The sequence below is a fragment of the Odocoileus virginianus genome, chromosome 15, assembly GCF_023699985.2.
Source record: "Odocoileus virginianus isolate 20LAN1187 ecotype Illinois chromosome 15, Ovbor_1.2, whole genome shotgun sequence".
NCBI classification, from domain to species: Eukaryota; Metazoa; Chordata; class Mammalia; order Artiodactyla; family Cervidae; genus Odocoileus; species Odocoileus virginianus.
In genome coordinates, this window is record NC_069688.1 from 9976654 (window position 1) to 9992240 (window position 15587).

Consider the following 15587-nt stretch of genomic DNA (forward strand, 5'->3'; position numbering starts at 1 on the left):
TTGAAACTGAAGTTTGCAAGATGCACAATGTCATTTATGACACATTCAGGCCAAAGCAATTACAGGACCAGTCCCTATTCCAGGTATTCCAGATATTGCAAACTGATGGAAGAAACAGCAGACACATTGCAATGGGAGTCTGTACCAGGATGTGAGAAATTGTTGAGACCATCACAAACTATATACAAAAGCTTCGACTCTCTTTTTCTCTATCTCTCTCTCCTATTCCCTCCACCTCCTCCCCCTCTTCCTCTCTTTTCCAATTTCTCTGTCTCTTTCTTATACACATTTTGTTCTTGATTCATTGTCCTTTGACAAGCTTGACGCTGTCTGTCTCACCAAGGTTCATTTAAGACCTGTCAGTGCTGAATGTAAAAAATCCTTAAAAAGTCTCACTTTGCACAGCACAAAATTCAGTCTTTATAAAGTGGACAGCTTTTCCACCTTTACAACACAAAGTTTCATCTATTACCCATTCTCTATTTCTTTGTCCATTATTTCCCACATCTGTATAATTCATGACTCTCCTTCAATGAAGAGGGTAAATTCTAAATTATCTCCCAATAATTGCCAAAAGCCTGGCTCCCAAGTGGGAGAGTTTTCTTTAATATCCTTGACTTTCTGTAAGAAAAATGAAACTTCTGATTAAATGTTGCATTATTGACCTGAATCAATATTATTGAACACATATAATGAATGTGAAAACTATAAATGGCAAGGTAGAGCAAAAATGCAGGCCTATGTCCGAGAAGGTTCAACTTAAAGAGATAGACTGACACCCGCATGGTGATAAGTATCACAAGAGAAATACCCGACTTGCCTGTAGAATACGTGACAGCTCTGTGTCACCCATGCTCCGTCACAGGCTCATCAGTGCTGACTTTAGGGTCTTGATGAAAAAGCTTTTAGTTTCACCTGAATAGCACCAAATCCAGTCTTCCGATATAAAGATTTTCTACTGTGCCCAAATGGAGGCTTTTACACACACACACACACACACACACACACACACACAAACACGAGTATCGTAGGAAGGAAGTGGACAAATCCCAAAGGGAAATTAAAAGATGAACAAATTACATTTAGTCATAGGAAGCAAGGGGGCTTCCCTGGTGGTTTAGACAGTAAAGATTCTGCTCGCCAACATAGGTTTGATCCCTGGGTTAGGAAGACCCCTTGGAGAAGGGAATGGCAACTCACTCCAGTACTCTTGCCTTGAGAATTCCATGGACAGAGGATCCTGCCGGGCTACAGTCCATGGGGTCACAAAGAGTCAGACACAACTGAGTGACTAACACCATCATTATCACTATAGGAAGCAAAAAAATTCTGAGATGCTATATAAATGTTTGTTATCTTTTTCCATCTTGTTTCTCTGAATATGTTTCTTTTTCTTATAATAAAAATTTTGGACTATATAATTTGGTGTGTCCCACCAAATTCTAGTATTTTATGCTTACAGCATAAGCACCTAATTGGCATCAAGATTTCCAACACAAGTGAGTCAAAACTATTCCTCACAGTTTTTCAGAAATAATCCATTGTTTCGTCAAAATAGTTGCTGAATTATAATACATCTTATTTATTCCTGAGAAATGACACCAATCTCCTCCGTGTAAAGTTTATAAAGAAAGGCTTTACTTTTACAGTTGAAGTCCAGTGCACAATAGGAAAAACAAACCGAGTCAAAGTGAAAAAAATAATTCTGTATTTTCTGAAAATACTAGCAGAACAAGTGACAAATCAATTTCATAGAAGCTAAGTGCTCTGCTCTTTTATGTAGATGTGTGGTTTACAGATCTTCGCATAGGACAATGAGCCCTCTGAGCCGCTCTGTTAAATTTTGTGGAGTTTTTCTTTCATCATGTTAAACAAATGCTCAACTTTTCCTTCCCTCACATCCCAAAATTGTACTTGTCTGAAATTACCTAAAATTTTTGTGTGTATATACTTCCTTGTACTTCTTACATTTTACATAACTTTCAAATACACCCTTGCCTTTATCATCAAACAAAACTGTGAAGGTTTTTATAAATAAGACAACTGGGCCCAGAGAATCCAAGTGAGAAACCCTTGTTTACATAGCATGTCAATGACAGGTCTAGGTGAAACCCAGACATCTCACCTTGAAACCATTTCTTTCCTACTGCATAATATGAGGGGGTTCAAATTTTGAACAGTTGTGTAGGCCTTTCCCTCTTTTAAAGACAACATCACACATCAGTTTCATTGCTCTGACATTCAAACAGCATAAAAACAGGAATAGGTTTATTTGGTGCCAGCTAGGCCATTTTGTAGCTCATCTCCCCATCTGTTGGACAGCTGGACAAAGGAGCAGCTGCCAATCAAGGCTGTTTTGCCTGGCACCATCAGGTCTATTGGCATCCAATGCCATATGCCAGCTGGTGCTTGCTCTTGTTGAATAGACCTTGTTTGAGAAGGGTAAGGCTCCAGTGTTATTAATGTAGTCATGGACCTCAGTCCCCTTCTTAATGCAAAAGTTAAGGTCGGAGAGAGAGAATCACCATTGAAAAAAAGTATTCTGGTTTCATGGAACCAGAATCTGAGTTCATGTCACAGAGCAGTGTTTGAATTCCACAGTTGCCACTTCTCAACTGTGTGCACGCCTGCTCAGTCACTTCAGTTGTGTCTGACTCTTTGCGACCCTATGAACTGTAGCCTTCCAGGCTCCTTGTCCATGGAATGCTCCAGGCAAGAATACTGGGGTGGGTTGACATGCTCTCCTCTAGGGGTTCTTCCCAACCCAGGGATGGAACCTGTCTCTTTGGTCTACTACAGTGGCAGATGGGTTCTTTACCACTAGTGCCACCTGGGAAACTCCACTCAACTGTGTAAGCAGCAACTCACTTTGCCTCACCCAGTTTAACATTCCTTACTCTACAGTGGAACTTCTGCGTATCTTGCAAATATGCCCTAAGGTTGAAGTGAGTATATATGAGAGAACCTTGCCCATATTAGACCCTCAATCAGTATGCACTGAAACAGAATTCACCTCCATCTTCAGCTTGATAGACTCTCTAAGAGAGAAGTCTCTGGGTCACTAGTTCTTAATCTTTAATTATCTGAAGGACTGGAAGGAAGAAAGAGGATGAGAAATTTTTGTGTATTTTTCTAAAAAGAAAAACTAGGATCCACATTTCAGAAGATTCAGGGAAAACAAATTTTAGTTCAAAATTAGAAGCAACTTTCTAGAACTCAGAGCACTTAAAAGATGGGAAAATTGGGAGTGACGTTTCACATCAAACACTCCTGTTCCCAGGAGCTTCTTCCGAAGCTGAGTTATCACCATTTAGGATGTTATAAGAAGGCGCTCCTTTCCCCTCTGCTCTCTTATCTTGCCTCCCCACTCCCACCCTTCCTTCATCTCTTTGGCTCTTATCTGCTTTAAGAGTATTGTGTAGGGATAAAAGGGATTAATAATGACCCATATCCTTAGGGAGCAATATACACATTACAAGTCAGTGTGTTATAAAAGATTCAAAAAGTGTGTTGTGGAAGTTCGTGAGCATGAGAAGGCATGAAAATCTGCCTCCAGCAATAAATGTGTGGGAATCCACTGGGGAAGTATAATGTGAGCATCCCTGATGAGACTTAATCCCCTCAAAGTGGGAGCAATAACTTAATCACAGATCTTGTACATGCAATACATTTGACATGTAATATATTTGACCTGCTTTAGTTTGCCAGAACTGCTGTAATCAGGTATCACAAATGAAGTGGCTTACACAACAGAAATGTTTTGTCTCCATAAATTCTGGAGGCTGGATGTCCATGATCAAGGTGGCAGCAGGGTTGGTTCTCTCTGGGGATTCTGAAGGAGAAATCTGTCCGTGCTTCTCCATTTGCTTCTGTTGGTTTTCTGGAAAGTTGTGCATTTCTTGATCTCTAGCAGCATCACCCTGATCTCGGCCTCTACCTTCACATGACATTGTTCCACAAATGTGTTTCTATGTTTAAATGTCCTTTTTAATAAATATACTAGTGATATTTGGTTAGGGCCCACTCTAATGGCCTCATCTTAAGTAGTTGCATATGCAACGACCTTGTGTGTGTGTGTGCGTGTGTGTGTGTGTGTGTGTGTGTGTGTTTATGCTCAGTCCTGTCTGACTCTTTGCAACCCCGTGGACTGTAGCCCCCACGCTCCTCTGTCCATGGGAATTCCTAGGCAAGAATACTGGAGTGGGTTGCCATGACCTTCTCCAGGGGATCTTCCCGACCCAGGGATTGAACCAGTGTCTCTTGTGACTCCTGCATTGGCAGGCAGATTATTCACTGCTTGTGACACCTGGGAAGCTCATGCAATGACCTTATTTTCAAACAAGATTCTGGTCTGAGGTACTGGCATAGGACTTCAACATATGAATATTGAAGGGACACAATTCAACCCCAGTCTGGGCCTTCGATGTGGTAAACACTCAATAAAATTTTGTTCAGAATTACAGCTGAAAAAAGAGTCATCAAACTTCAGAGTTAGAAATAAATTGATGAAACAAGCTCTACTCCTCCTAAGCCTGCAACCCGGAGTCTTCCAGGGATGTCTACAAAAGGTAGAATTTGTTTCATCTATTTCTTTCTTTCTCTCAGTTTCTATGACTGCCGAGTGGGTGAGGAAAAAAAGCTGAGGCAAGAGAGTCCTAGAATAATAAATGACTGCTTAAAGCATCTGAATCCTTGCTTGCTAGCATAGTATTAACTAACGACTAGTGTTAAACTAGCAAAAGCAAAATAATTAGAAAGGAAGTTATTATTTTCTCAGCACTTAATATGTTTCAGACACCGGACTAAGTGGTTGACATGACTGGATGCTAAATAACTCAGCCATAGGGATTGTTCCACTTACATTACTGAAAACAGGGTTCCTGAAGATGTCAAGCAACTTGTCCAAGATTACACTGCCTGCCAGACACCCCTAGATTCAAAAGCGGTCCATCTGACTTAAGCCTCACTTTCACAAGTCCCATTTTATACTACCTTGTCTTGTCTCTTACTTTTCTTTGAAATTAAATTCACTTTGAATAATCTGGGTACTGGCTCAGAGTGAGTGTGGAGGGTGGTGAGGATGATGTTTGTGCATCCATGTATAAAACCCAATACATTTTAAAGAGGGAGGGAAAAAAAAAAGGAACTTTGCTGGTGGTCCAGTGGCTAGGACTCTGTGCTCCCAATGCAGGGGGCTTTGGTTCAGTCCCTGGTCAGGAATCTAGATCCCACATGCCACAGCTAAGACCCGGCTCAGCCAAATAAACAAGTATTTTAAAAAAATTTTAAAATAAAGAGGGAAGAAGGGAGGGAAATGGAGAGAGAATTGGTGGAAGGGGGAATTCTTACCAGTTATGTTTTAGGTAAGTGGGTAGGTGGATGGCTATTTATAGCCTGATTCTTCAAATTATTTTTGGCTATTTCCACTATTAGATAATACATAACAATAGAACAATTCAGAAAATTCTGTTTCCTAGAAAGACACCTGGCCCTCCCTCTCTGCGGGGGTGAAAGGAAGAGCCCCAGATGTGCTGAGGTTTGCCTGATCTAGCATTCTTCCGTGGGCCCTCACCACAGTCCCTGAAAAGGAGATGATTTTAAGTGAATTAAATGCAATAAAGGTGGTGTTGAAGATGTGTCTTTGTCTCTCTAGAGCAATGCCTGACTGAAAAAATGTGCTAAGTACCTCGAGTGGTTCCCTCGTGTGCTCAAGAGTCTGTTCTATTTCTGGACCTCAGAAAATAGTCTTGTGAGCTTAACTCAGTCAATGAGGGTGAGAGGGTTCAGAAATTTAGCTGTGCTACTCCCCAGAGGACATCACTAGTAAATGTGATACTCTTCTGTAGGAACATATTGAAATTAATCCACAAATACCCTCCATTTTTTTCTGGTCTTGATGCTGAGGTTACCAAGTTTGTAACCAAGGTTCTCCATTCAGAAAATAAGTAGACAATTTCAAAGTACTCCAGAATCAAGTTAGCCCCCTGCCCACTTGCATCCTTGCAATTCAACTGGCTTATATGCTCTAAATACTTGCTCCTGTAGAATTTAACATAGTTAGAGATGTGAAATATATTTACTCATTACAACAATACCACCAATAAGGCATTATTAACCACACATAAATAAGGGACACAGAAAAAAGGAACTGGGGAAAATACTAGATTTCTTGTTAGCAACCTAAAACACTTAAGCAGAAAATGTATGTCCAACTCATTCATTTATTCAGTAAATAACTTTAGATTACCAGTGATGAAGATAGAAAAAAATTTAATATAGATAGCCTCTGCTTTCATAGCTCTTACAGTCTACCAGAAAAGCAGAATAAAACATATGATCATACAAATGATCTCTATTTATAGTTGCAATAATATATCACAAAATGAGAGAATATAAACAGTGATGTAATTTGACCTGAGTATTCAGATAGGCATCACTGTGGAAATAATATTTAGGCCAAGACACAACAGTAATGAGTAATAGTTAGCTGGAAGGAAGGAATGGCAGATGGAATCGTAAATTGGGATGGATTTTAAGTACTGAGGGTGAATGAGGAGCCAAATGATTGAGAGGACATGACAGAGGAAGAAGAGGCATAAGATGAAGCTGTGGACTTAGGGAGGGACCAGAACATGCAACTACAACCGAGTCACACTAAAGCTGGTCAATGTCATAAGAATAATAGCAAGTCATGGGAGGGTTTTGATGAGTGCAATTACAAGGTCAAAAGGGCATTTAAAAAGATTACTTTGTCAGGACACTAGGAAAAAGAGGGACAAGAAACAGAATGATTAAGTCCTGTTAGAAGATTCTGAAAAGCTTCTATGAGTAAGGTATGGTAGCTTGGATTAGAGCTAGGACCATCAAGATGTAAACAGATGTTTGGATTAAAAAAAAATTAGAAATGGTCTTGCCTAGACTTGAATATTGTTAGATATATGTTCAAAATGATGAAGCAAATGGGAGGCTGCAGGTGCCACAAACTGAGATAGGAAACACTATCAGTTCAGTTCAGTTGCTCAGTCATGTCCAACTCTTTGCAACCCCATGGACTGCAGCACACCAGGTTTTTCTGCCCACCACCAACTCTCAGAGCTTACTCAAGTTCATGTCCAAGTTGGTGATGCCATCCAACCATCTCATCCTCTGGAGTCCCCTTCTCCTCCTGCCTTCAATCTTTCCCAGCATCAGGGTCTTTTCCAATGAGTCAGTTCTTTACATCAGGTGGCCAAAGTATTGGAGTTTCAGCTTCAACATCAGTCTTTCCAATGAATAATCTGTCTTCAGGACAGATTTCCTTTAGAATGGACTTTGGAACTCCTCGCAGTCCAAGGGACTGTCAAGTCTTCTCCAACACCACAGTTCAAAAGCATCAATTCTTCAGTGCTCAGCTTTCTTTATAGTCCAACTCTCACATCCATATGTGACTACTGGATGGAGTATATTTTCCGGGAAAAAAAATTCTGAGATTAGAAGTGTTATATTTACTTGTGAAATATCCAGGCTGAAATGTCAAATCAGTGAATTGACATTCTGGTTGAGGTCTAGAGCCTGAAAAAAAAAGATTCAAATGAGAAATATCGATGTGAAGGTTGTAGCCTTTGAGGTGTTAACCCGACCTGCAGGTGGATTCTTTACCATCTGAGCCACAAGGGAAGCCCAAGAAGACTGGAATGGGTAGGCTCTCCCTTCTCCAGCAGATCTTCCTGACCCAGGGATTGAACTGGGGTCTTCTGCCTTGCGGGCAGATTCTTTATCAGCTGAGCTACAAGGGAAGCCCTAATGAAACCCTAGGCACAGAAAATGTGACCTAAGGAGAAGTTCTAAACTGAGACAGCAAGATGGTCATGAGGAACCCTGAGTATTTTTTATATCTATTTAAATATAGTGGAGAAGCAATTATATATTATATATAGTGGAGGAACAATAATTGTAAAAGGCAATGAGAAGGACTGACAGACTGAAGGTGCTGATCGAAACAGAAGACTCGGCACAGTCAGGAAAGGAGGACTCCCTTCAGAAAATGGTGGTCAACACTGTCTATGCACTACTATATAAAACAGATGACTAATAAGGACCTACTGTACAGCACAGGGAATTCTACTTAACACCCCACAATGACCTACATGGGAAAAGAACCTAAAATAGAGTAGATACATGCATATGTAAAACTGATTCACTTTGTTATATATCCCAGATTAACACAATACTTCAAATCAACTGTACTCCAATAAAAATTACTTTACAAAATTAATTGCACTTCCAAATCCCAAAAAAGTCAAGGAAAAGTGTTAGGTGCAGAGATTGCCTGAAACTGGATATTTGGATATTGCCGAGACCTTTTGGACAGTCATTTCTATTAATGGCAGAAGCAGAAGTACTGAAGTGATGGAGGCAGAAGCCCAAATGGAGTAGGAAGGAAGGAAGTGGAGAAAGATATACAGAAATGTGATGAGAATAGAAGAAAATCAGGACAACAGTTGGACGGAAACGATCCAGATGATATAGAAGGCATCTTTTTTTCTTTCCTACCACCGGTTGAACCAAATGACTTCCAAGAACCCATTCAACTCAAAAACTCCACCATGGTATCCCCCACTGGTCAAGGCTAGAGTTAGAAGCTGTGCTTCTTACTGTATTCATTCTCAGTTTATGATACAAAGCCCATCGTTTTGCAGACACCACTAATTTTTTTGAAAGATTAAGGTTATTATTAGTGAACTACCTGCTACAGTTCATGAAATACACACAGGAAATGAAAGAACTGTTTGACTAGAGGGCTAATAAGAATAAAGACCAAGATCTTTCAAAACTAAGAATGTGATATCCTTGTGAGCAGAATGACTAAGTGAGCAAAAAAGAGCGGCAGAGCTCCTGGTAAGGGAATATACACTTATTGGTCAAGGAAATCACCAATGCAGATACACACACATTAACAATGATTAATTTAGAAAGTACAATGGCCCGGTAGCTAGAAGCCCTGTAGGGTTTTTTGGTTTTTGTTTTTTAACAGTCACTATTGGAATGATTTTTTCTCACACTTTAATGTGTGAAATTAGTGTCAGTTTGCAAATCTATAAGGAAATGATTGAAAGCCAGACAGAGTAAAGATGAAAGTGCCTTCTTTCTTGAGTTTAAGAAAAAAAAAATACAACAACTATGGACTTGATTGTTTATCGATAACTGTCTAGTTACTGGTTTTAATGCCTGATGTTAGATATTCATAGCTCACTAAAGATGGGCTACTGTGTTTGATTCCAACCTTGAGACCAGAAGACCTAGACTCTAAAGCTAGAATTAACAACAATAACTCCCATGCAGTTCCATCCCACTGTGCGCCTAAAAGTTGCAATTTGCAGTTTGTTGTGGCTAGTATCTATATAATTTACATAATAATACTAGCATTAATTTAGTGCTTCTTGTTGTGTAGTTGTTGTGTCTGACTCTTTTTGTGACCCCGTGGAGGCAGTGCAGTGGTAAGGAATCCTCCTGCCGACACAGGAGATGCAACAGAGAGGAGTTTGTTCCCTGGGTCAGGAAGATCCCCTGGAGAAGGAAATAACAATCACTCTAGTATTTTTGCCTGGAAAATTTCAAGGACAGAGGAGCCTTTTGGGCTCCAGTCCATAAGGTTGCAAAAAGTCAGACACAATTGAGAGACTGAACACACACACATGGACTGAAGCCTGTCAGGCTCCTCTGTCCATGGGATTCTCCAGGCAAGGATACTGGACTGGGTTGCCATTTCCTTCTCCACGGGATTTCCCTGATCCAGGGATCCTGAGTCTCCTGCATGGGCAGGCAGATTCTTTACCACTGAGCCATCAGTGAAGTGAAGTGAAGTGAAAGTTGCTCTGTTGTGCCCAACTCTTTGTGACCCCATTGACTATTATAGTCCATGGAATTCTCCAGGCCAGAATACTGAAGTGGGTAGCCTTTCCCTTCTCCAGGGGATCTTTCTGACTCAGGGAACGAACCCAGGCCTCCTGTATTGAAGGCGGATTCTTTACCAGCTGAACCACAAAGGAAGCCCCTATTTAGTGCTGACTATGTGCTAAACACCTAACATATATTACCCCACAGAACCCTCCACTTTACAGTGAAAAATACTTTCCACTTTACAGAAGAAAAAAACTAAGGACAGTACAAACAACTTGATTAAGAAGTTTGCATAGTTATGAAATGGTTCATCTGGTATTCAAATCAGCTGCATGCTGACCAAGAATTATGAAACATGCTAGAACTTTCATTCTGCAGCATATGCATGCATGTGTGCTAAGCTGCTTCAGTCATGTCTGACTGTTTGTGACCCAGTGGACTGTAGCCCGCCAGCCTCCTCTGTCCAAGAGATTCTCCAGGCAAGAATCCTGGAGTGATTTTCCATGCCTTCCTCCAGGGGATCTTCCTGACCCAAGGATTGAACTCTTACATCTCCTGCATTGGCAGGAATGTTCTTTACCACTAGCGCCACCTAGGAAGCCCCTCTGCAGTGCATCAGTTCAGTTCAGTTGCTCAGCCATGTCCGACTCTTTGCGACCCCATGAATCGCAGCATGCCAGGCCTCCCTGTCCATCACCAACTCCCAGAGTTTACTCAAACTCATGTCCATTGAGTCGGTGATGCCATCCAGCCATCTCATCCTCTGTTGTCCCCTTCTCTTCCTGCCCCTAATCCCTCCTAGCTTCAGGGTCTTTTCCAATGAGTCAGCTCTTCACATGAGGTGGCCAAAGTATTGGAGTTTCAGCTTCAACATCAGTCCTTCCAATGAACACCCAGGACTGATCTCCTTTTAGATGGACTGGTTGGATCTCCTTGCTGTCCAGGGGACTCTCATGAGCCTTCTCCAACACCACAGTTCAAAAGCATCAATTCTTCGGTGCTCAGCTTTCTTCACAGTCCAACTCTCACACCCATACATGACCACTGGAGAAACCATAGCCTTGACTAGATGCATACATCCATGCAAATAAGGACCAGTGAAAAAGAGGCATCATCTCCATCAAAACCAGCAAGGACTAGAGTGAAATAAGGACCTGCACATTGATCCAAAGACTCCTTCCTCCCTCAGAAATGTAGAGAGAGTTTTGTAATACATCTAGGTGTCATCTTGGGAAGAGGAAAGAGAAATGGGTGAAAATATTGACAGTTTACTCCCCAAAGATTCTTTGGAATTGTTAGGAATCCCATTTGTATTGTAAAAAAACTGAAATGTCCTTAGCTGCCAAGATTTTTTTTTTCTTCCTATCCAGAAGATTTGAGTATCAGAACCAATCCTAGATGAGTTATACAGAAATAAGAAACCTTCCATTTTTTTGGATACCTAAGGTACAGTGCAAAATTGGTGATGTTGCTACATTACAGAGAGGAGGCTTTTGTTTGTTTGTCCCCAAACAACCCTAATACAGCTACTGGTGTTATCTATGCAGTACAATTGCTTTGATAAAATACTACAAATAGCTGCAGTTCGTTGTCTTTGTAGTTCTCTTCCACATTAGTGCCACATACAGTGGAAGTCTTCCCTAATAGCTGAAGGTCACAGTGGACATCTGGTGCTAATGTTGTATGTGGTCCCCTGCCCCTGAACTTTTCAGAACAGGAAATTTGGGTACATATTTGGAGGTGGTAGCAGCGGGAGCTTGTTGGATGGTGCAACAGAAAGGGTCAATGTCTTAAGTGTGGGTCTGAGATCATTTGATGTTTCCCCATAGTCCTTGGGCTTCCTGTATAGCTCAATGGGTAAAGAATCTGCCTGCAATGCAGGAGACCTGAGTTCAATCCCCAGGTCAGGAAGATCCCCTGGAGAAGGAAATGGCAATTCACTCAAGTATTCTTGCCTGGAGAATCCCATGGACAGAGGAGCCTGGGAGGCTACAGTCCATGGGGTCACAAGAGTTGGACACAATTTAGTGACTAAAACACCATGGTCCTTGAAAAGCTGCACTAGGGAGAATCCATGGAGTTTGCAAATGGCAGGGTTCAGGACATGAAGATTTATAGTAATTATTTGAATAATTTATGAGAGACTTTAAAAGGATTATCTTCTGAGTCAACTGAATCATACATAGCCTTATGGAATATCAGTGTTGGGAAGAAATTTAGAGATTGCATGGTTTATCTCTCTCAGACTGATATTAATAGATACGTATCTGAGATGACAAGCGAGTTGAAATCTGAGATAACAAGTAAATGTTGGAATGGGCCTTCTGGTCTATGGTTATTACTGCTCAGTGACTTTAATCCTCAGTTTCCAGTGGGTAGGTTTTACTGCTATGCTTTTGCTTTTGTTTAGATAATGATTCATTCTTAGTGTATCAGTTTGACAATCTGTATGGTGAACTTAGAAACTCTCATTTGTTTATTCATTTATTGAAAAACTTCAGGGCATTTTCAATTGCCAATCACTGAACTAGGCACTGGTGAAAGAAGAGGATTAATACATAGACCCTTTGCTCATAGAATTTGGGTATAACAGGAGAGACAGTCATGAAAGTTCAGAGTAAGTCACACAACCTGAACACCCTGTATCTCTTTTGCAATTACTGTGTTTGGGTGACTTCCATTGATAGCACATGGGCTTGAGATGACTGAACCTCCATCTCTATCTGCAGGATTTGCCTAGCATATTAATAATGAAAATATACCTGCAATAGGAGGCCTTGATCTTTTAAGAGAATACATTGTTTTTCAGCAAATGCAATGTGTTAATGCATGTACAAACAAGTCACATGGTTACTGCTATCCACAGAAGCACAGGCTATTTGGAGAAGAAAATGGCAAGTTGGTAAATGGCCCTGTAGTTGTCAGGCTGTTCTAAAGAGTCCTTAGCTCTGAAGAGGGGCTTCTAGAGCTATGTACAGGGGTTGAATGAGGGTCCAGCACCTCCTCTCTTCCACCAGGTAGGGATGTCATTTCACCAGTGTTCACTGCTTTAAAAAACATGAAAACTATTGATTGCAACTAAATCCTTGATTTTCAAAAGGGGAAGATGAAGACTGAGCAATTAAGAAACTGTGCTAAAGTCCCCATGTTGGTTTGTAGCCAAACAGTGAGGCTAGTATCCCATTTCCTGTCTGGTGTTCCCTCCACCCACCTCCCCTGTGCCTTCCTTCCCTACTTGTAAGAACACATTACCCCTCTGATGGGAAGTACAAACCATTGTTTCCTCTTCCTGCACATGGAAATCAAGGATCTATATTTTTTTTCTAAACAGACTTGGATTCTGCGTCATTTCACAGAGCTAGGCTGGCTTTCCATTGAAAGTTTACTGAAATAGGAAACTTGCCCTATCCTTGAAAGAATTCTGTGACATTTGACAAAGCCATTATCTTAATAAAGAGGACCACACAAGTACACACCCATAATCCAAACAGCATCTTAAAAGTGGCACATGTCTCTTTCAGATCTGGTTTCCTCGGTGTGTATGCCCAGAAGTGGGATTGCTGGGTCATATGGCAGTTCTATTTCCAGCTTTTTAAGAAATCTCCACACTGTTTTCCATAGTGGCTGTACTAATTTGCATTCCCACCAACAGTGTAAGAGGGTTCCCTTTTCTCCACACCCTCTCCAGCATTTAAGAAATGAACTTGTTTTACTTCTCTGAGTGCAACAAAACCTGCATCATAGGAACAAAATGAAAATAGAAGTCTCCTATGAGATAACCTCATAAGTGAAACAGGCCCTAACCCATGCTTATGCACTTAAGAGATTACCCAAGAAAATGAACATGCAGCAGCAAGTGCCACAAAATATAAATGAGCATCTGATTATCTATTTAAAAACAAATGATTTTGATAGTTTCATTCTTCATTTTATGCTGAGTAATTTTATTCAACCTTGGTCATCAATGCACACAACTTTTCAGGGAGATCTAAAATGGTCATATTCTACATTCAAATTCATTTCTTGGTACAAATCTACACATACGTAGCTCTGACTTTGGCATATACACATACACACACAAAGTATACTTGATGATTACTAATACACACAAACATGCATAAATTAATTTTAGAGTTGAATAGACTTGTGGATTCAAGAACTATAAGTCAAAAATTGTAATAAGGTAAGAGTTATGAAGATTTTTATAATACGTTTAAATTAACCATTGATCTTGAAACCTGGAGTTTAAAGTGATAACTCCTCAACTTTGCATAATTCCTAGCAGTGGATTAAAAACTTTTTCTGTAAAAGACAAGATAGGAAATCTATTTTATTCTGTGGGCTGTATGTTTTTCTTTTGCAACTACTCAACTCTTCTACTGAAGAGAAAACAGCCATAGATGATGAGTAAATACATATGACTTTGCTGGTGGCTCAGCACTAAAGAATCCATCTGCCAATGCAGGAGATGCTGGTTCAATCCCTGAGTCAGGAAGATCCCCTGGAGAAGGAAATGTCAACCCACTGAAGTATTCTTTTGCCTGGGAAATTCTATGGACAGCAAAGCCTGGAGGGTTACAGTCTATGGGGTAGCAAATAGTTGGACAAGACTTAGTGACTAAACAACAACAACAAATATGTCTAAAATTCATATAATTTGGGGGTGACTTATTAGCTTCATGAACTCAGATGTCCAAATCTCTTCCAAGATTTGGGAGAATCTCAGTTATTATTGGGCTTCCCAGGTGGTGCTAGTGGTAAAGAACTTGCCTACCAATGCAAGAGACTTAAGAGATACACGTTCGATCCCTGGGTTGGCAAGATCCCTTGGAGGTGGGCCTGCCAACCCACTCCAGTATTCTTGCCTGGAAAGTCCTATGGACAGAGGAGCCTGGCAGGCTGTAGTCCATAGGGTTGCAAAGAGTCAACACAACTGAAGCAACTTAGCACACAGGCACTCACAGCTATTATTTCTCAAATAAGGTTTCTATTCTTTTCTACCATGGGATGAGCCCCAAACCTCAGGTTTTGGGAGTCACTCTGGAGCCTGGGGCTTTGGGGGCTGGCATGGACTTTGGGTTTGTGGTGGCCAGTCTGGTACTAAGATGGTCTTGGAACCCGAAGTCCTAGGAGCTGGTCTTGAGGCTGGGGCCACAGGAGCTGACCTGGTGCCAGGTAGGTAGAAAGACTTGGTCTGGAGTAACCGGCCTGGCAGTGAGCACACCTGGGAGTCTGGTTTGCAAGTTCCCACCTGGAGCCTGGGTTCATGAGGGCTGATTGTGGGCCTGGAATGACCTGGGGCCTCATGAACTGGCTGACACTTGGGTGGGGTAGGCTGGGGGCTGGTTTCAGAGGAGCCCACCAGGAGCCAGCAGCCCTTGGGAGTGGTCCTGGTGTTGGGGCAGATCAGTGCTGGGGTCCACTGCAAAGTCTGGTGCTGACTTCACTCCCCTTTTCCCACAGGGCTGGTGTCTCTTTCCACGCTGAGCTGCCTGGATTTCAGAGGAGACAGGGGAAGCATGGTTGCATGTTCCCTGCCCTCTTCAATGTGTCTTTTCTTTTTTTTTTTTTTTTATTTTTTTTTAAATTTTTTTTTTAATGTGTCTTTTCTTATGTCTGTTCTTCATTCTCTTACCTGGAGTTCTTAGCCCCCATGGAGGTATTTTTGTGCACAGATAGTTTTTCAATTAATGTTTCTGGGAGGGGAC